The 19,398-nt window shown below is 37.7% G+C and overlaps 1 protein-coding gene and 1 pseudogene across 15 annotated transcripts in view; both read right to left on the minus strand.

Moving 5' to 3' along the window:
* The window catches only part of SOX5 (SRY-box 5), a 1,023,582-nt gene that overhangs the window by 186,322 nt on the left and 817,862 nt on the right, over nt 1-19,398 (minus strand). The gene's annotated exons all lie outside the window — the stretch shown is intronic.
* On the minus strand, nt 17,027-17,176 carry LOC111726218 (annotated as a pseudogene).

Raw genomic sequence — 19,398 nt, forward strand, 5'->3', positions numbered from 1 at the left:
TCACATTTTTCTATAGCTAAACGTATCCTCTGAAAATACATCCTGATGAACTTGATATAGCTTACAAAACATAAGATGGAATATTCATTATATGTAAATAAAATTAAACAGCAAATTGTTAACAGAAACAAACTGAAGTAATTACAACTGGAACATGGAACTCGGAAGCTTTAAGATATTATGTTGATAAAGTGATTGTCCTAATGCAATATGACAAATCTTGGCTCTTAACCTGGAAATGAAATAAAATGAATCATCTCAGTGTATACCCCGCTTCTAAACAACACTGTCATTGCCACATAAATGATATTAATATTTGCTTTTTAACTACCACTGATCAAGCACCTTCTGTTAGCGCATACCGATGTGGTGTTTTAATTTATTTCTGATACCCACAGTGAGTCTGAAACAAAGACACATTATCTGTATTTCAGCAATGAGCAGAGTGAGTAAATTGCTCAGGTCACACCACTGGTGACTAGCTCGGCAGCCGTTTAAATGCTGCTCTGACTGGTGAGAGTCCTGGCTATTTTGTGTATACTGTTCACACAGTACGACCATGTCTGAGCAATGCCAATACAGCAGCCATCACTGTTAAACAATAAAAATACAGCCGGTCAAAATCATTTGTTTGAAAGATTGATTAAATTCACTAAATATTTTGCTGTCTTATTAGACAGGGCCCCAAAGTGATACATAATTCTCTGTTCAGATGGTCAAGGGTCTAGTGGTCAGGATAATGGAAACCATGAGAAATTGGTATTTCAAAATTTCTTAGTGATGAAAGCAATCTGTACAGATTTCATCTGATGAACTGATATGGATTAGGTATAAATGACACTTTGGCTAGATCCACATGCTCAGAAATGCAGGTGTGAAGTGATTTTTATTGATGTAACTTTAGGCTAAACCAAGAAGCCTGGCTCACCCGGGAAAAACATACATTAAAGTAGCCATCATTAGGGTCTTTTCACATGTTGGTATCATGAGCTAGAATTTACAGTCAAAGAAATTAGACCTCAGAAAGATTAAATAACATTCTAAGTTCATGCAACTAGTATGTGACAGGCCAACATTTAAACAAAGTCCCCTGGAGTTCAGTTCAGAGTGGTGTGACTGTATCCTTCAGTAACACTGTGTCTTTATCAATCACAGCTGTATTGAAAAATCACAATTATGAAGTTTGACTAAAGGTTAAAATGTGGCTACATCTGAAACGGTAAAGCAATATTACTTGACCCACTCTTTTTAAAAGTGTATTGGAAGATCCACAACAGTTAAAATAACTTCGGTACAATATATGAATGATTTTAATACGAATGGTAGGTTGAACTATGTTCCCCCAAAAGATATGTCTGAGTCCCAATCCTGAGTACCTGAATATGGCCATCTTTGAAAATAGGGCCTTTGCAGATGTGATAAAGAATGAGAACATTCTGGATTTAGATTGGGCCCTACATCTGAAACTGCAGTCCTTGTCAGCAAATGGAGAAACACACAGACTCAGGGAGCAAATAATCCAAGACAGAGGCAGAGACTGGAGTGTGGTGTTTCTGCAAGCTGAGAATCCCCAGGTTCTCGGGGCAGCCAGAGAAGCCAGGGGGGTCACGCTCCAGCTCTTCCCGATTTCAGACTCTGACCTCCGGAACATGAGAAAATGCAGTTCTATCATTGTAAGCCACTAGGCATGTGGTAATTTGCTACAACAGGCCCAGGCCACTAATACAATAGCAATTCTAAAGGTAGTGAACAATAATTTTACTCCTCCAATGTCCACTTCTGAAATGCGTACCATTTCTTGCAGTTCCGGATGACGTAGAGAATCTCTATCATTCATTCGACCCTAGGAGATTTCTGGGATATTGATTCTGTTAGAATTATTTGAATCATTAATGCTATGGCATTATTCCATTCTTTCAGTTTCATGTTCCACTAATAATACAAGGGACTACTGTGTTCTCCAGTTCGTGTGTGTGTGTGTGTGTGTGTGTCTTTAAGTCATCTGAATAATCACATAGATATATAAGAAACATCTGTGCCTAGACTTCTGCACTTAATAATTGTATTGGTTATTACTGGTCATGTTTCCTTGTTGGCACATTTGATCTCTCTTACGCTTTGATATTTGTACACTATTCCACAGAATGAATCTGTAATAGGAATTTATCATCTAAAATTTGTCTTCTAAATACTTTACAAAAATAATATAAAAGCAACCATGACAGATTAATTTTTATGCTTACAGATACAATTACTTTTTAAGAGACAAGAACTGCTTCTGTTACCCAGCCTGAAGTTCAATGGCATAATCATACCAACACTACACTATCAAACTCCCAGGCTCAATAAAGCCTGCCACCTTAGACTCCCAGAAGCTGGGATTACAGGCATACATTCCAAGTCTGGTTGGACTTTTTCTGGGTTTTGTTTGTTTGTTTTTTGTAGAGACAGGGTCATGCTACATTGCCCAGGCTTGTCTCAAACTCCTGGCCTCAAGTGATCCTCCTGCCTGGGCCTCCCAAAGAACTGGGATTGGAGGTTAAGTTCATCATGCCCACCCTTGAAGTTAGAAATATTTAAAGTCAATTTTTACAGTATGCCTACAGTTATATTTTATTTCCTGTATAAACACTCCTTGATTTCATATATACACAGGGTAGACATAAAGTTTGTGTGCAACTTAAAACAGTTTAACATAGTAAATTGCACACAGACTTTATGGACACCCTGTATAACTCTAAATGCAGAAAAAATAGTGTGGAGGTATCTATATTTGCAAAGAAATGTTTGCTTTTCAAAAGAATAAATGAATGCAACCTTTCTTTAATGTGCCATTTGAATTTTAGAGTTACATTTTACAAAACTTATTTATAAAGTTGTATCAAATATCTATGCATACAGTAAGGTACACTGGGAGGAATAAATCTATGTTGATTTTATAGATAAATTTATATGCATTAAATTTAAATGTAGATTAATTTACAGTGAAATTTCATAAAATTGTTTACAATGGTAACTATTCCTTTGAGAAGCATAAAGTTTCCCGTTTTAAACAAGGCATCCCACAATGGCATTAGTAGACTCTGTTATTTATAATTAAGGGTAAGTCTCTTCACTGGATTGGTGACAGAGGACACAGTAAACTCTTACAAAAACAGAAAATGTTTGAAATGACATCAAATGTTTACCATATATAACACGTACTTATTGTAACTTTATATTCTATGATAGAACAGTAACATTTAAAAGGTCAGATAGAAATTATATACTTCTACACTGCAGAGAGCCCATTATTACTGTAAGTACCTTAACAACTTTTATGACCAATAACAACATTAGTAGTTATCCACTAAATACGGCTACGCCAGATTATTGGACGCAGCTGGAGGCAAGACACCAGTTGTGGTGAAGCAATCAACTGCTCCCATCTGCTCCTGTGAAGAATGAATTCTATGCAGAAATATTAGCAGTAAAGCATGCAGCAACTTAGCAGAGTTCAGCAAATGACATTCTAAGGAAAGAGTAGTCATTTCGCTAAAGAAATGCTTGGCCTTAAAGAATAGCTAATGAATCACTTAAAGATTAAAGAATTTTAATTCACTATTTATTATCCATACATGATTAGCATTACTAAAACATCTTAAGAAATTTGTGCTTGGCTTAAGTATTTCCTGGGCTGCAGATAAAATTTTCCTAACAACTGATTTAAATTCTTCACATAGATAGAAGAAACACACTCCAGTGTTTTTTCAAAGCTTACTAAAATTTTGATTCCCAAGTTATACAACACACAGAGGGTACTGCAACCCATGATTAAAATAAAACAAAATTTTGCGATTCATTTAATTTGGTGTGCTCACATACAACTTAATGTAAAGGTTTAGAAAGTATGGGAAAGGTTCCAGACCCAGAGACAAAATTATTCCGAGACTCCAGATGAAAGGAAAACGGAGATCCAATTCATGCAATTAAAGTGGCTTTCAGTTCACCTGGAGTGCAGGTGGGGTGAGATTCCTGACTAGGGAGAAATCCACACGTGGGCTATGGTGAACAGGGATCTAAAGGTTAGGGCAGCCAGGATTGGTGGCATCCCTATTTCCGGGGAGGGACATGAGTCTGACCCTTCCTGAGCAGGCGATGAACCTGACCCTGCCTGGGCGGGGCAAGTTTATTTGGGCAGGTACACCTGATTCCATCAGTATGTTAATACCAAAATTCAATGTGACTAAGGTCAAAGTTAATTCAGGGATATAAATCAACAAAGATAATGATAAGATAGCATTCATTATTATTAACAGAAGAAAAAAAGAGAACCTTGGGGTAGTTAATGGCTCTGTCAGAAAACCTGCTGTCCTTGTCCTACAGCCACATTTTACTATTTCAACTGCAGGGTAATAAAATGAGGCTTGAGGCATAACACTGGGACAATGGGCTGCTCCCCACCAAACTCCTTTAGCAGGACACTAACATTTGTGCCACAAATCAAAGCTAATCATACCAATTGTTATGTAAATGAATTCTTCTCCTGTCCCCAGCCTTCTTTATTCTCCTTTCTCTGGGGGGCAGGGAGAGGGCAACCAACAAGAAACAAATTCCTTGTTGATTACTCAAATTTCAAGTTCAAGTTTCAAACACAGGAGGAAAAACCAGATGACTAGTAACATCACACATTTGTTCTCGTGCTCTGCCAGTCCTAAGGCCCACTCATACCATAACATTTACTTTTTTTTTTTTTATCTCAACAATTACGTGAGAGATACTAAAATTTCCAGTCTACAGCTGATGAGTCTGAGACCAATGACATTAAGTGACTTGTCTAAAGTCATGCAGTTAAAATATAAGTCTCCTGTACCCAAATCCAATAAGCCAGGTACAGCCCAAACAGTCTTCTGAGGAAAACACCATCATTCTTCTCACCTGTCCTTTTCCCAAGTGCAAATTCAAAACAACCTTCAAATGTGACCACCATCCACACACAAAGAAAAGCCCTTCCACTCCTGCGTTTGGCTGGCGTAGGGGCCATGGACTTTCCGGGGCCTTTCAGCTCATGCTTCTGATTCCTGGTTTATTTTGGTCCTTCAGAATTGAAATCGCTACCATTACTGCCTCAATTGACACCTGTAATAAACGAAACTATATTATCAGCTTTTTCCCATAGGGTTCTGACAATCTGTGCGTAACCTGTGAGCATTGTTTCAACGGTGGTAAGAATGTTTTCATGACAGTTAAGAAGAGGATCACAGGTATTTGATCTCTCCCTAATTGGTAGTGATTTGGTATCCCTTAGAACTGTTCAGAAAAATAACCCTTTAACTGGACTTTTAAAAGGCCAACAATATCCTGTAGGTGTTGGTCACCTACACTGAAATGCACTGTAGTTCCGTTCATTAAACTATGCAGCAAATATAATTTCTATTCCATAGTTTTTAGCCAGCCCTCAACCTTGATCTTTGTTTTCTTTTACCCACCAATGACAAACATTTGTCCCTCTTATTTATTACTGCTCTCTGACTTTTATCAAGCTATTAATGAGTGTGGAGAAAGCAGGCCCGGAGCCTTGCTCACCATTACGTTTATTAAGGCCAGCCCAGGAGCACATAAGGGGAGAATTCTATTTCCTATGCAAGCAGGTGGGTATGTAAGATTGTAAAAAGCCAGCCTCAGTGAAGGAGTCCCTGTGAGTAGGAGCCGATCATTATAACAGACGATGTGGGCAGACAGCCCACTGACATGCAGTATAGCTTAACACAGCCAGAAAGGAATAAAACTTAATAGTGGTCAAGGCAGAGGGAAGGGATGAGTAGTAAGGAAATAAGAACAGCACATCCCGAGGTTATTTTCTGCTTCTCCTTTAAGTTAACGCTGTACTAGAAAGAAGGAAGTCTTAGAACTCAGCCAGCGGCCTGAACAGTCAACACGATCTGGGAGAAAACGTCTACCTAACTTTTCATGCCTTTCCTTGATCATCTTTGTCCTTTATGATTTTAATAGGTAAATTATAACATTCACCTAATTGCCTAGATAGCTGTTATTAAAGCAAAAGATTCAAAATTCTTAACAGGTTTTAGCCTTCTTAACATATTTAAAAATGAAAGACATACTCAAAGTTCAAGATACTTAGTTTTAAAAAATATCCTTTCTGCAAAGGAATCAATAAAAGGGATCAAGCAATAAATATGTGTGTATGTTTTACCGATTTCGAATAGAAAAATCATCAGAGTATTAGTAAGGTAGCTCTAGAAGACACCAATGAGAGGAAATAAGAACTAACATGTATGTATTCCAATATACTATACAGACATACATTGCTTGAGCCTTATAAAATATTTCCAGTGAAAATACATTTTAAAATTCAAGAATTATTTCATCACAAAGCCACTTCAGTCTCATTCTGAGGTTGAAAACATCTATGCTAATCTTTGCATGTAGAAAAAGAGACTGGAAAATGGAATCAACATCTTAAGGTCCATAATTTCATAGCTAGGTATCATGGTGGGCATCTGAAGTCCCAGCTACTCGGGAGGCTGAGGCAAGAGGATCACTTGAGCCCAGGATTTTGAGGTTGCTGTGAACTGTGACACCATGGCACTCAACCCAGGGTGACATAGTGAGACTCTGTCTCAAAAAAATTAAAAAAAATAATTTAATAAAAAGGTCTATAATTTCATAAACGTGGCAGAATTAGCCCACCACAGGTTCAACTAAATTGGGGATGGTTACAAATATAATGTTTAAAAAAAAAAATGGGAACACAGGCTTAGCGCCAGAAGATAGTGGTTGCGGTGCCAGGCACATGCACCCAGGGTGGCAGGTTCAAACCCAGCTCTGGCCAGCTAAACAACAATGACAACTGCAACAAAAAATAGCCAGACACTGTGGCAGGTGCTTATAGTCCCAGCTACTTGGGAGGCTGAGGCAAGAGAATTGCTGAAGCCCAAGAGTTTGAGGTTGCTGTGAGCTGTGATGTCACAGCACTGTACTGAGTGTGACATAGTGAGACTCTGTCTCAAAAAAAAAAAAATGAGAATACAATTGTTGTTGAACCCTAACTTAGCAACACATGTATCTATCTATTGAAAAATGAATAAATTGAAAATTTAAAGTTCTCTATTCATATTAAAAGATAACATTTTCAATAATAAAAAAATATAATGTTTTCATAAAACATGTTTGAGCTCTCTTTTCCCATGAAAACTCAAGTCATTTTGATTTTTCTCAAGCCTGTCTCCACTTATCCTTTTCACTGTTTATTAGCCTAAAACAAAAATGCTATACAAATCAAATTTAGAGTTAGTTTGAAAGACTTTATTTGTGTTTGCGTATGTCTTGTCTATTTTCTCTCATCAAGTCTCAAAATGAGGAAAACAAAAGCAAGAAAAAGGAAAAGTAAGAATGAAAAGAGACGGCTAATAATGAAGTTCCGTGGAGATGAACAACAGGAGAATATTTATTCCAACTGGCCCAGGGCATGGTACCAACAAAGCTTTGCAAACAGGTACCCCTCTCTCATTTACACAGAATATAAAATTCTGAGGATTTAATCATGTAAAAAAGCAGAAATGGTGGAAAAATACATATTAGCATCAGAAGCCACTGAAAAATCTCAAGAGTGGGCTCAGCGCCTGTGGCTCAAGTGGCTAAGATGCCAGCCACATGCACCTAAGGTGGAGGGTTCCAATCCAGCCCGGGCCACCAAACAACAATGGCGGCTGCAACCAAAAAATAGCCAGGCATGGTGGCGGGCACCTGTGGTCCCAGATGCTTAGGAGGCTGAGGCAGGAGACTCACTTGAGCCCAGGAGCTGGAGGTTGCTGTGAGCTGTAATGCCACAGCACTCTACCCAGGGTGACAGCTTGAGGCTGTCTCAAAAAAAAAAAAAAGAGAAATCTCAGAGTGGGCCAAGTGTTAGAATACAATGGTTTTGAGAACTTTGGTTAGTTGCTTACCTTTTGATCTTACATTCTTTAATGTAAAAATAACCCACTAATGCTTATTGATTGGGTTACTGTATTTACTATTTTTCCCCTGGTATCAATCCTTCTAATGCTCCTTCCATGATTGTACACGGGAAGAAAATTATCTGATACCCGAGTTGGGTCATGCCATGGATGAGCACATGTTTAGTAAACAAATTAGAATTTACCTCTATCACTCAAAGCAGGACCATTATTTCTCATCGTGGCCACACATGAGAAAGAAACATAAATACTATACTAAGAAATATAAACACAATATGATAATAACGATAGTATTGTGAGAAGTGAGATTCAGGTTTCTAACCTCTCCTAAGTGTAAGAATTACTAGTATTTTCATGTTACCAGAGTACCATTTTTTTTTAAAGCAGCTATTTAAAAAAAAAAAAAAAAGATGGATGTTTATTTCCAGACTGTGTTCTTTCTCCTAACGTATTGGCACAACCTGTTGCTAAGGATTGGCTTTGTTTCACAAGCGCTGGGGAGACTGCCATTGGGTAATAGTATAAGACAGAGGAAGAGAAAGAGAGGCGGTGGTAGGACGCAGGTTAAAAAGAAGACAAGTTAAAGAAATGACATGCTGATGGAAGAGCTTGTACAGCTCAAGGTCATGTTTACAAAGGCATTGAAGAGAAGTAGTTTTTTTTTTTTTTAATCACAAAAGAGACTTTACTCGGTGTCTCAGGGGATAAAGATTTAGAGCAAGGTTTTACTTTCTTATTAACTTATAGGAATAAAGCACCTGTTACAGAACAAAACAGAAAGGATGTTTTAAAACAATAGGAATCTGAGAGATAAAGCCTTCAAACAATGATAGAGGTGTATCCTATATACCAAATCGGGAGGCTGGCCAATGGGCATCATTTTACCGTGGGAGAAAAAGTAACATCACACGGAGAAGGAAAACGCTTTACTTAGCTAGAATATTCATTTTAAATTTAGGTTTTTAAAATGTACCAGGAAATCAAAGAGGCCCTTTGAAATGGTTGAGTTGTATTGTGAAAGAGCCTCCGCTACTGTTTATCAAAAGAACGCTTTTCTTGAAGAAATATACCAGAAGTTATTTCATAATAAAATGTCCTTTCTCCCTTTCTTTATTTGATTAGTTTAGAGATACTATAATGTTAAACATGTTGACCCAAAACGGGTCAAACAGCCATCGCAGCTCACTGTAAAAATGATTATTGAATGAATAAAAGGACCCATCATGAATTAACGAAATGCACATTGTTAAAAGCGTGTATACCTTCCAAACTGAACTCCTGATAATTTTAGCGAATCAGAATGTAAGGTATTCTAACTGTTTGCTAAGCAATGTGTCATTCTACAATTTTTATGAAAACATCCAAATATTGTTGCACATTTCTTTTAATTTTAGTTTCCCATTTCAGATAAGGCAAACTCAATTTGATGGGCTCCGCAGAATGGCTGCTTCTTTGTGTTCATAATTACCTATCGTTTTGATTTACTTAGTGGTTAACCAGGACTGAGGTAAAACCCAGAAAAACAGAGTCTATACCTAATTGGTTTTAGGACCCGGACACGGCCCTGGTCATTTATGGACCTTACCTTTTTCATCTTAAAAACTAAGAAAGTATCGAACTAGGTTATCTCTAAAGTCTATTTTTCGATCTTAATTATTTTATTGATCAAAAAGTTCAAATTCAGTATAAGTCAAGTGTTGGTCTGTGATGAGATCAGTAGCTTATACTAGAAGGTAAATCACCAAACTGCTTTTTTCTTCAAAAAAGTCTTACAGGCAAAAAAAAAAAAAAAAAGAATGCCAGCTTATCTCATTAAGTACCAGAAGCGGTTCCCAGTCTCTTTTGAGTTCCACAGGCCTCAACATAGTCTTCTTCCTACTCATTCAAATGATTACTTTTGAGCAGATCCCAAAGTTGTCACAATATTATAAACATTAGTAGTCTTTCATCCTATAGCAATTGAGAAGAGTGAATAATGTGTAGGTTCCAGAATTACACCCTTCAAGCACGCAGTTGGCTATTCTTTAAATAATTAGGAGACTATACATTGGGTTTAGTCTATGAGTTACAGTCTCAAGCCAAAAAAGCTTGAAGAATTAACCATGGATATGGTTATTGTAAACCAGGTCTCCCAATCTAAAACTGGGACACAAGGTCCTACAGAAAAAAAATGAGTATTTATAGGTTATCCAACTGAAACCACTGATGTAAATAGACAGTGTGGTCTTTACAAAAGGGCTAAAATCATTGAGGTAGGGGGTATCTGCCGTCTTGGCAATGCAAAGAATACAAAGGAAGGGTAACTCGTGAGAACACGTGGATAAAATATGTGAAACATAAATGTCCTAAAAACTTAGAAAAGGATGTATCCATTTACTGTACAGATAGGCCTAATCACTGAACACAAAAAATTATTCATTTTAGAAGTTCTCATTTGTTGAACTTGTCGCTCAGTGAATCTGTAGAGGTGTTCATTAGAATAGTCTCAAAATTAAGTTTACAATTAAAAGAAGAAACGCACCTCTACTCTATTTCATTATCTCACCATGCAATTTCAGTCAGATATAAAAATATTTTAAACCTCTACTTTAAACATGAAATATATTAAATATTTACATGAGAAGGGAAAAGAGGAAAGGCACATTGAGAGTCTCCCTGAGAAGGAAAATCACTATGTCCCTGGATTTTATTATCCAGGCGCTCGGAGGCATCCACTTGGCCAAAGCTATCTGTTCCTAGAAATAATTTTAGCGATCTCTAGTGACATAGTTTTAAATTTGGAAATTTCACAATGAACGTGTGTCAATGACTTAACCATTGATTCATCCCACACACTGTGACCTTAACCATGCCTTCTCGTCCATCGCATTTGCAGATATTCTCTCGTAGAGTAATTTTGTCCCTTTCCACACACACACACACACACACACACACACACTTCTCTATACATTACTTCATTGGAAATGTCTTTTTTGTGCTTCTGAGTCTGACTGATGTAAGATGTTATTTTGAACATGCCAGAGCATCTAAACGGCTCCAGTCTTTTCTTTTCAGCCTGCATTCCTTGATAAGTGGCAAAGCTTCCCACTTATCAGTCACTCAAAGTGACTGTAGCTGTCAGTTGTGTACAAAGCGCAATCAGTTTGGAAGTGGAGACACCAGCATTTTTCTTCTCAGCTTGAAGCAAACACGTTTTGACTGCTAGTCATTCAATTTTAAAGCATCCTCAATTAGGGGCGGATAAAGATATAAAGAAAACACATCCTCAACACCTCCACCAGGCAACCGAAAAATTTTATTGTTATCTCTTGATTTACCTTTCGGCAGCCTCATCCCTCCCCTCCTCTTTCTCTGGCTGCATGACACGGGCCCTCACGACAACACACCCTCTGTCATCAAAAGACCGCAATAGCGTATTATACTAACACTCCGAGGAACCTTTGTTTGAGCCTGTTTATGTTTTCTTTCGCATTTTCTCGCTCTGTTGCATCGCTCCACAGAGAATCCAATGATTTCCTCTTAAAAGTAAAACCGTACTTGGTTTGGTTCACCCTCATTTCGTTTATTTGTGATCAACTTTTTATTCAATGGAAACAAAATCTAACTGAGTCACAAGAAAGAAAGGAAAAAGAAAAAGTTAGCCAGAGAAAGGAACTACATGGAAGAGAGAGAAAATAAACGGAAAAAGGTAAAGGAAATCACAGGGGCTACGTGAGAAACAGGTACCAAAAATACAGGTATTGGTCTAGTCGTGAAAAGGAGTACAGGAGTAAAGAGAGGAAGAAAAAAGTATTCAGAAATGAGGGATGGTTATTAGAGAGGAACATTTAAAAACACGTATTTTTGCAATAAACAGAAGTCAACGGTAAAGAGATCAGGGTGGCGCCTGTGGTTCAAAGGAGTAGGGTGCTGGCCCCATATGCCAGAGGTGGCAGGTTCAAACCCAGTCCCTGCCAAAAACTGCAAAAAAAAAAAAAAAAGGGTAAAGAGATCAAAAAAGACACAGAGAAACCTGAGTGATGTTATATGAACACACACACAGGACTCGCACACAGTATATACACATAGGGTATCAAAAGGAGCTCGGGAGTTTACTAGTTTATCTCCTTCCCATACACACGTATACATCATGAAAGTTAGCTCACCCCTTCTGATTTTCTATTTAGGTAGAATCAGAATACTAACATCAAATAATTCACTTTAAAGAGACAGTAATTAGCATCATAAACATAGCATCCTTTATTTCTGCGTTTATAGGTGGTTGATTTGATGTACTATTTGCCTGCGTGGAACACATCTTTTCCTTATTTATAAATATTTATTTCCCCCATTGATAAAAAGAGCAATTTCTTGTTTACTGCAGAAAGCAAAACTAAATTACTTTTTTGAAAAACTCTTGTCGCCTTCGTTTAACTCAGTTGGATAAAACCAAACTCGTTTTTCTCTAGAGACTGAGTTCAGTCACTCATTACTACTACAGTAAAAACAGGTAAGAAAGTACCTTTGCAGTTTACAAAGTACTCAACTCAGGATGTCAGAATCATGCAGATACACAGACAGCTCTATGACCTAAAAATGGAGATGATACCCTAACCCAAGCGTCCTCAGTCTTCAAACTACAGCCCATGGGCCACGTGCGGCCCACCAAGGACATTTATCTGGCCACTGCCTATCCTGCTTAGTAGCTGACTCGTCCCAGAGCCTGCAGTCCGGCCCGCCAACAGTCTGAAGCCCCCTGTTTAAAAAGTTTGAGGACCCCTGCCCTAACCTGTCTGAATTTTTACAATGATACTGTGAGATGACCTCTGTAAAGTGACAAACTCATAGCAGGCAAGGGGCTTCTTAGCTGATCACACTGACTTTTCCCATTCTTTATGATGCAAAGGCCAAAGGTGTTGAAATGGAAGGACATTTCCAAGGTAGTAAATAGTCCATGGTTTGGAAATCTTGGCTAAGTTTACTCATTTAAAAATGTATAAAACAGAATAAAGGGAAAATTGTGACTGAAACAACTAATTTTTAAGATAGGAAGATGGATGCACCTTAAGCGGGTGGACAGGGTTGCAAATCAGATACAGCTGTAGGGAATGTCGGTTATCTATGTTTTATGTCTAGCAGATATCCATATTATTTCAATCTCTTGAACAATAGGGAGCTCTTACCTTCCTTATTATTTTTGTATACCACATAGTGGTCAATACGTTCCACTCCATTTTTTTTTTTTTTGTGCATCCATTCATTCAATAAATATTTTCAAATTCTTAGATTATGCTAGAAACTATTATAGGTCCTTTGGTTATAACAGTGAGCAATACAGATAAAACTATTTATTTATTTATTTATTTAGAGATGGAATCTTATATTTTGCTCAGGCTGGATCTGAACTCCTAGAGATTTTCCTACTTTAGCCTCCTGAATGGCTAGGACTATAGGCACTCACCACCATGCCCGACAAAATCTTTGACCCCATAGAAATGAACAAAGGTGTACTGCGGGTGATAGTAGGGATTGAGCAAAAAGATAAGTAAGATATGGGGGATGATAGGAGATGCAAAGAGCAAACATGCTAAGACATTAAAAATTGCCTGGGAGATGCGGGGACTATTTTGGATTGCACTCCCAGAGGCGGCTTCTGTGAAAAGGATGGCATTTGAAGAGGTCTGAATGAAATGAGGGTCTAAGTCATAGGAGGGATTAAAAAAAAAAAAAATCCAAGCTGTAAGAAGGGCAAATGCAAATGTCCTAGTAACAGAACATTTTTGGAATATTCCTAGTAACCAAGAAGGATCGGTTTCTAGGGTGGTAGATATGAGGAAGACCATTAAAAAGGTTGGCGATGGCATAATCAAACAGAGCCCAACACACTAGGGTAAGGAGTATGAATCCATTTTAAATGAAATGATTTTGAGTGTGGTTACAGCACAATTGCATTTAAAGTATCACTCCAGCAGCTAAGGGGAAAATCCACTTAGAAGGGCAATAGAAGTAAAATGATCGATTTTGTTAGAAGCTTACCACAGTAGTTTAAATGAGCAATGATGGTGACTTTAGACCAGAATGGCATTGGAGAAATGGTCAATTAATAGATAAAACCAATGTTGATGGATTAGTTGTAAGGTGAGAGGGAATGAGAAAATTCAGGATGACTCCCAGGTGTTGGGCCACAGAAAATAGGCAAATGGTACCATATTCAGAGACGGAGAAATTGGGAAGTTTGGGGAATATAATTAAAGGACATGTTTAGGAAATTTGAAATTTAGGGATGCATTTAAATAGGTTGAGGAAGCACTGGGGTATTTAACTCTGAAGTTCAAGGCTGGAGAGATAAATTCTGGAATGTTGCTTTCCACATGGTATACAAAGCTAGTAGAAATGAAACCATTTAGGAAGTAAGTGTGGATAAAGAAGGTCAGATGATGGAGTATTACAGTAATTCCACCTTTTAAGGATGGGAACAGAATCTACCCAATGAAAATGAGAATGAGATATAGAATGTTAAAAAGCAAAGCAAATTGTGGCTTTCTGGGTATTATAAGAAAGTGGGGGTGATCGATTTCTTCAATTGCTGCTATGAGCTCTAATATGATAAAGATAGAGAATTTACCACTTCTAGAATATTCTAGAAGAATTCTTAGAAGAAGCAATTTCAGTTTTTCTTTCTTTTTATTTTTTCTTTAGTTTGGCCAGGGCCAGGTTTGAACCCGCCACCTCAGTATATGGGACAGGCACCCTACCCCTTAAGTCAGAGGTGCCACCCAATTCGTTTTTATTTTTGCTTCTCCATCAAGGGAAAGCCAGCGACCATCCTTGTGTCACAAATGTGTCCTTCACTACTATTTATCTTTCCTTTCCTATCTTATGCACTTGTCTTTCTTTTCTAAAGAAAAATAGAGTGAAGTACATATATACATAAAATAAAAAGTCAACTAGTCTCTCATGGTAAGTTACACAAAAATTTACCAGCAAAAACTCAAAAGAGTAGAAGTCGGTACTTTGGCTAAGGCAGCGGTTCTCAACCTGTGGGTCACGACCCCTCTGGACTGTATTAAAGGGCATAGGAAGGTTGAGAACCACTGGGCTACGAAAATAAAGCAAATCTGACGCGTTTTAAGGATGATGGAGACTATATGCATTGAATCATGAGATGATTTTAATTGTGCTCTCGTAGAATAACTCATTTATGTCACCACTCTGCTAATTTCACTGGCATTTAATTTTTCTACCTATCTGTTATCTCTCTTCCATGACAGGAGATACAGATTCTTTCCAAATATTTTATGAGTACTCTCAGCTATCGCATTGATTTTTACCACACTAATATGTAAATTAAGGTGAAACTTAAAAAGGGATTCATTTTAGCGCAACATATCGACTCCTGGCCTAAAATTCCCCAAATCCTTCTGCTGTTGACTTGCTTTGCTTTATTTCCCACTTCTTGATAATTACATTTCCAGGGCCTTCACTTTGCACAAAGCAGACCCTATTTTGTTAACAGGATATGGATGCCAGAACCTCAGTGAAAAACAGAGGTCAACTTTGTCCACAGGTGATCTTCTTTGGGAAAGGTTGAAAAGTCACAGGAGATAAACTGCTGTCAGCCTGCTTTCCGGGCCAATCTCGGGGATCCCAGAATGGCCATATTAACAATTTGTGAAAAAGCAGCTGCTCTAGACACATGGCAGATTTGGATAAAATGTTCCCGAGATGCTAAAGCCCACTGGTTCTATGGCTCTGTAATTTCAGTTTACATGCAGATCTCTCTTCTTTAAACGATAGCAGCACGAGCCAGAGACTAAATAATTATCTAAATGGATTCAGTGAACCCAGGACTCACTTCAGACATCACACTGCAAGGACTGGATAAAAAAGAAACACGAAATGAGAAAACGGAAAAAGGAAAACAACGAGGAAATCTGACATTCCAAATAAAAAAAAAAGAAAAAAAAAGAATTTTCTTCCATTAAATGCTTTTTTTCAATAATTTCATTGAGGACCCCCGATCAGGATGAATTTCCAAACCAGGATTAAACTTCAGCACTCGTGTTATTCCCATCACTTCGATATAGTCATCAACTTACAAATTACACAGACTTTGTTATTCTAACTGGGGTCTCAATAAGAATATAGAAAACTTCAAGATACCAAGGTCATAGAATAGTTAAAAATTCTATATGAATGTGAACCTATTATATTTAATAAATTCATCAAAACATAGGAGGCAGAGGGCTGGAAGCACATATCGAGGAAAGGGGGATGTCAGAAATTTTATTTATTCATGAGCGTTTGGAGCAATTTATGGAGATAAGACCACCAATATTATGAGGGGGAAGAATAAAAAAAAGGCATCTGTAAACCCAAAGCCAGCCCAACCCTATACAAATAGGAATATCTTACTAAATAATCCAGAAAACAGTATGTGCATTTATACTTAAACATAAACACTATCATTGATTTTCAGTTTTTAGAATTAAGTAATAGGTAAAGCCCCCTAGGACTGTGTGTGTGTGTATATGCACACACACAAACATATATTAAATTCAGAGTAAACATACAGATAACAGAAATTGGCAGTTCAGCGATAGAAGAGACGCCATCCTCACCTGACAAGTGTCAAGAGACACTATTTATACTTGGTTGAACAAGAAAAGGGCTGTAAGTAAAGTTTAAAAGCATCTACTACAAGCATTTACATCACACCTAACTGTATCCTGAGGTGAAGGAGTGGATAGGAGAGGGTATCAGAGTGCCCGTCTGTGAGCTCGGTAAATCACCATGTTTCCAGGTTAACGAGATTTAAAGTTGATAAGTCAGAAGTAGTACTCTACTATAATTATATCTTTGATATAGAGGTAGATCCTAGGAAGCATGTTAGAAAATAAAAACTTCAACTTTTAAAGTTGTTCTTCCTGAATAAAGGACTAGGGGGCAGGATAGAGGACTGGGCTTGGGATGGTTGCCTTGATTACTTTCTCTTTTATCCATTCCACTCTTTTATCCACCTACGTGTTACAGCAATAAACATGAAACTATATATGTCTACTAATCTGTCTGTATCTCTGTCAACAGAAACAGGTTTGCCTTAACAGAGAAATAAGATGAATGATTGGAATTCTCTATTTAAAAGAACAACAACATCAACAACATCAACAACACAAAAAATTTTAAACTGGTAAGAACAGATACTACACTTGATCTTAGCCAAAAGGCCGAGACGCGATCACACACACACACACACACAATTTTAAAGTGATGCCTTCTGAGTGAAAGCACAGGGCCCGTTAGGGCAGGCCACCTTCCTCTCAAATGGGAATTCTGCTTCCAGAAAGTGTAAGAAGAGGGTAAAGACAACTTTAAAGTTACTTCTTTGTATCTTCTTATTTCTTCCCCGGCTAATCTATGGGACTGCCCAGAAGCCATATCCTGTCCAGTGATGGCCCATTTTATTTCACACAGCAAAACATTAGTCAGCACTCAAGGAGTTAATGCATTTCCTTCTCAGGTTGAAATGCTACCTTAATTGCATGGTGTTTATTCTTGGCATTTCCAGTCTCCCAAAGGGACAAGGTTACTTTGTAATCTCTTTGTGCTCCTATATGTGTGTGGGGTCTTGTTGAGGGAGATAAAATGCTTCCAACTTACCACACTCGGGGAAAGAAATCATAAATCAGCGGGTCAGCCAGGTATGTACTATTATTTCACCTTTACCGTTATTATGTTTTCAATACAATATTTCAATGGATTTCTTTCTGCATAATAATTTATCCAGAATTACCAAAACTCTAATGAGCTCAGAGAACTTTGGCTCCCATAAAATGAAACCTTTATCACAAATTGGTTGAGCCCATGGCTGCGACTTAATCATTCAATTGTACCTAAGTCAAGTTGGATTTTTTACTTTGTAGGAATAAGTTCCCAGGGAAAGAAAACTCATTTTTATAACTTTGGGCCATTAAGCCTTAAATGGTAGAATACTGGTGAAATAAAAATGAGCTGGGCCAAATCTCAGGTAACCTGGCGTTCAGCCATCGTTCCCAAGTCACTTTGGTGACATTTGGAAAATCTTCTAACCTTACCTGGTTTTAGTTTGCAAATGCCAAAATGAGAGATGGGTCTAAATAAAGGCTTTCTAAAAACCCCTTGTAGTTATGAAGTCATATGAATTTGAAACACTGAACTCACAGCTTTCAGTGACTACCGTCATGTAGAGTGTGGATTACATTCTCTTTTTTATCTAGAAATTCTCCCCTTGCTAGAAACATTCCTTATACAGCTCATCAACAGAAATACAGAAACAACACATCTTCCTCTCTCATTTCTTAGGCAAACATTTTTAACACTGTATACTTGCTACATACGGGGCATGATCCCATGAGATCCTCACAGTAACCAGATCTGAGCTAGGTATTTCAGTTTCCATTTCATAGACAGGGATAATGCAGCTCTGAGAGAGAAAGCAATTTCCCCGTGATCACACAGCAGACCTCGGGAATGAAGATACAGAGATTAAATTCAAGAATGTCTGATTCCAGAACCCTGCTCTCAACATTTTCTTAAAAAATATTTAATGCAAGTAAAATTGGATTAAATTTAACATTTTATTAAAATATTTAATGCAAGCAAAATTGAATACAGATAAATATCCTCTTATTCCACCTAAAGAATCAAGTTCTTTTCCTATCTAAGATGAAATGCACGCAGCTCAACTAAGAATAGAGGGTATGGAATGATTTCCTTTGCTCTCTCCTTAGCTCCAGACAGAATCAGTGACCCAAAGCTATGGCGAGTCCTGCCCGTGCTTACTGTATGAATCAGAAACAATGACATAGGGTTATTAAAGACCAACTCTTTTGCACCCAAGAGAACACAATGAACAATAGTTAGGAGAGTTAATTAGAGAGGGAAATGCAGTAAATCTCGTATTAAAGTTCAAACACTGATCCCCCAGTATGGGAAGAGTGATAAATATGCAGCAGAAAAGGAGGACAATACCTTTAAATTTGCCCTTAAAAATCTCTTAAGTGGATTTCATTCGAGGGCACACTGTTGGATTAACCCTGTTAGGTGCGGACAAGGACCTTAAATTCCATTAAATATTATTGAAAAAAAGGTAAGAAACTTAGGACCAGGATAAGCTTCTCACGTGCCTACCTGCAGCTACAAAAATGCCGTCCCCTCAGAAGCGGCAATGTTATTAGCCAATACAGTTGGCTCCTAACAAGCTCCAACAGTAATGAAAATGTAGGTATCCAGGAATATGCAATTTGTTTATAATGGAGTTTGAGTAGAAGTCACTGAATCACTTACTGTCAAAGGATGTAGTGTGAGTGAGTCAGGTCAAGATGAACCACTGGCCTAGCATCATTGTTGGAAACACAAATTATCTAGTTACCGATATTAGAAACAGGTGGATGTTACATAGAAAAGAAATTAGGAAATACAA

This window comes from Otolemur garnettii, unplaced genomic scaffold, assembly GCF_000181295.1.
Source record: "Otolemur garnettii isolate 467f Iridium unplaced genomic scaffold, OtoGar3 scaffold00057, whole genome shotgun sequence".
Lineage (NCBI taxonomy): Eukaryota > Metazoa > Chordata > Mammalia > Primates > Galagidae > Otolemur > Otolemur garnettii.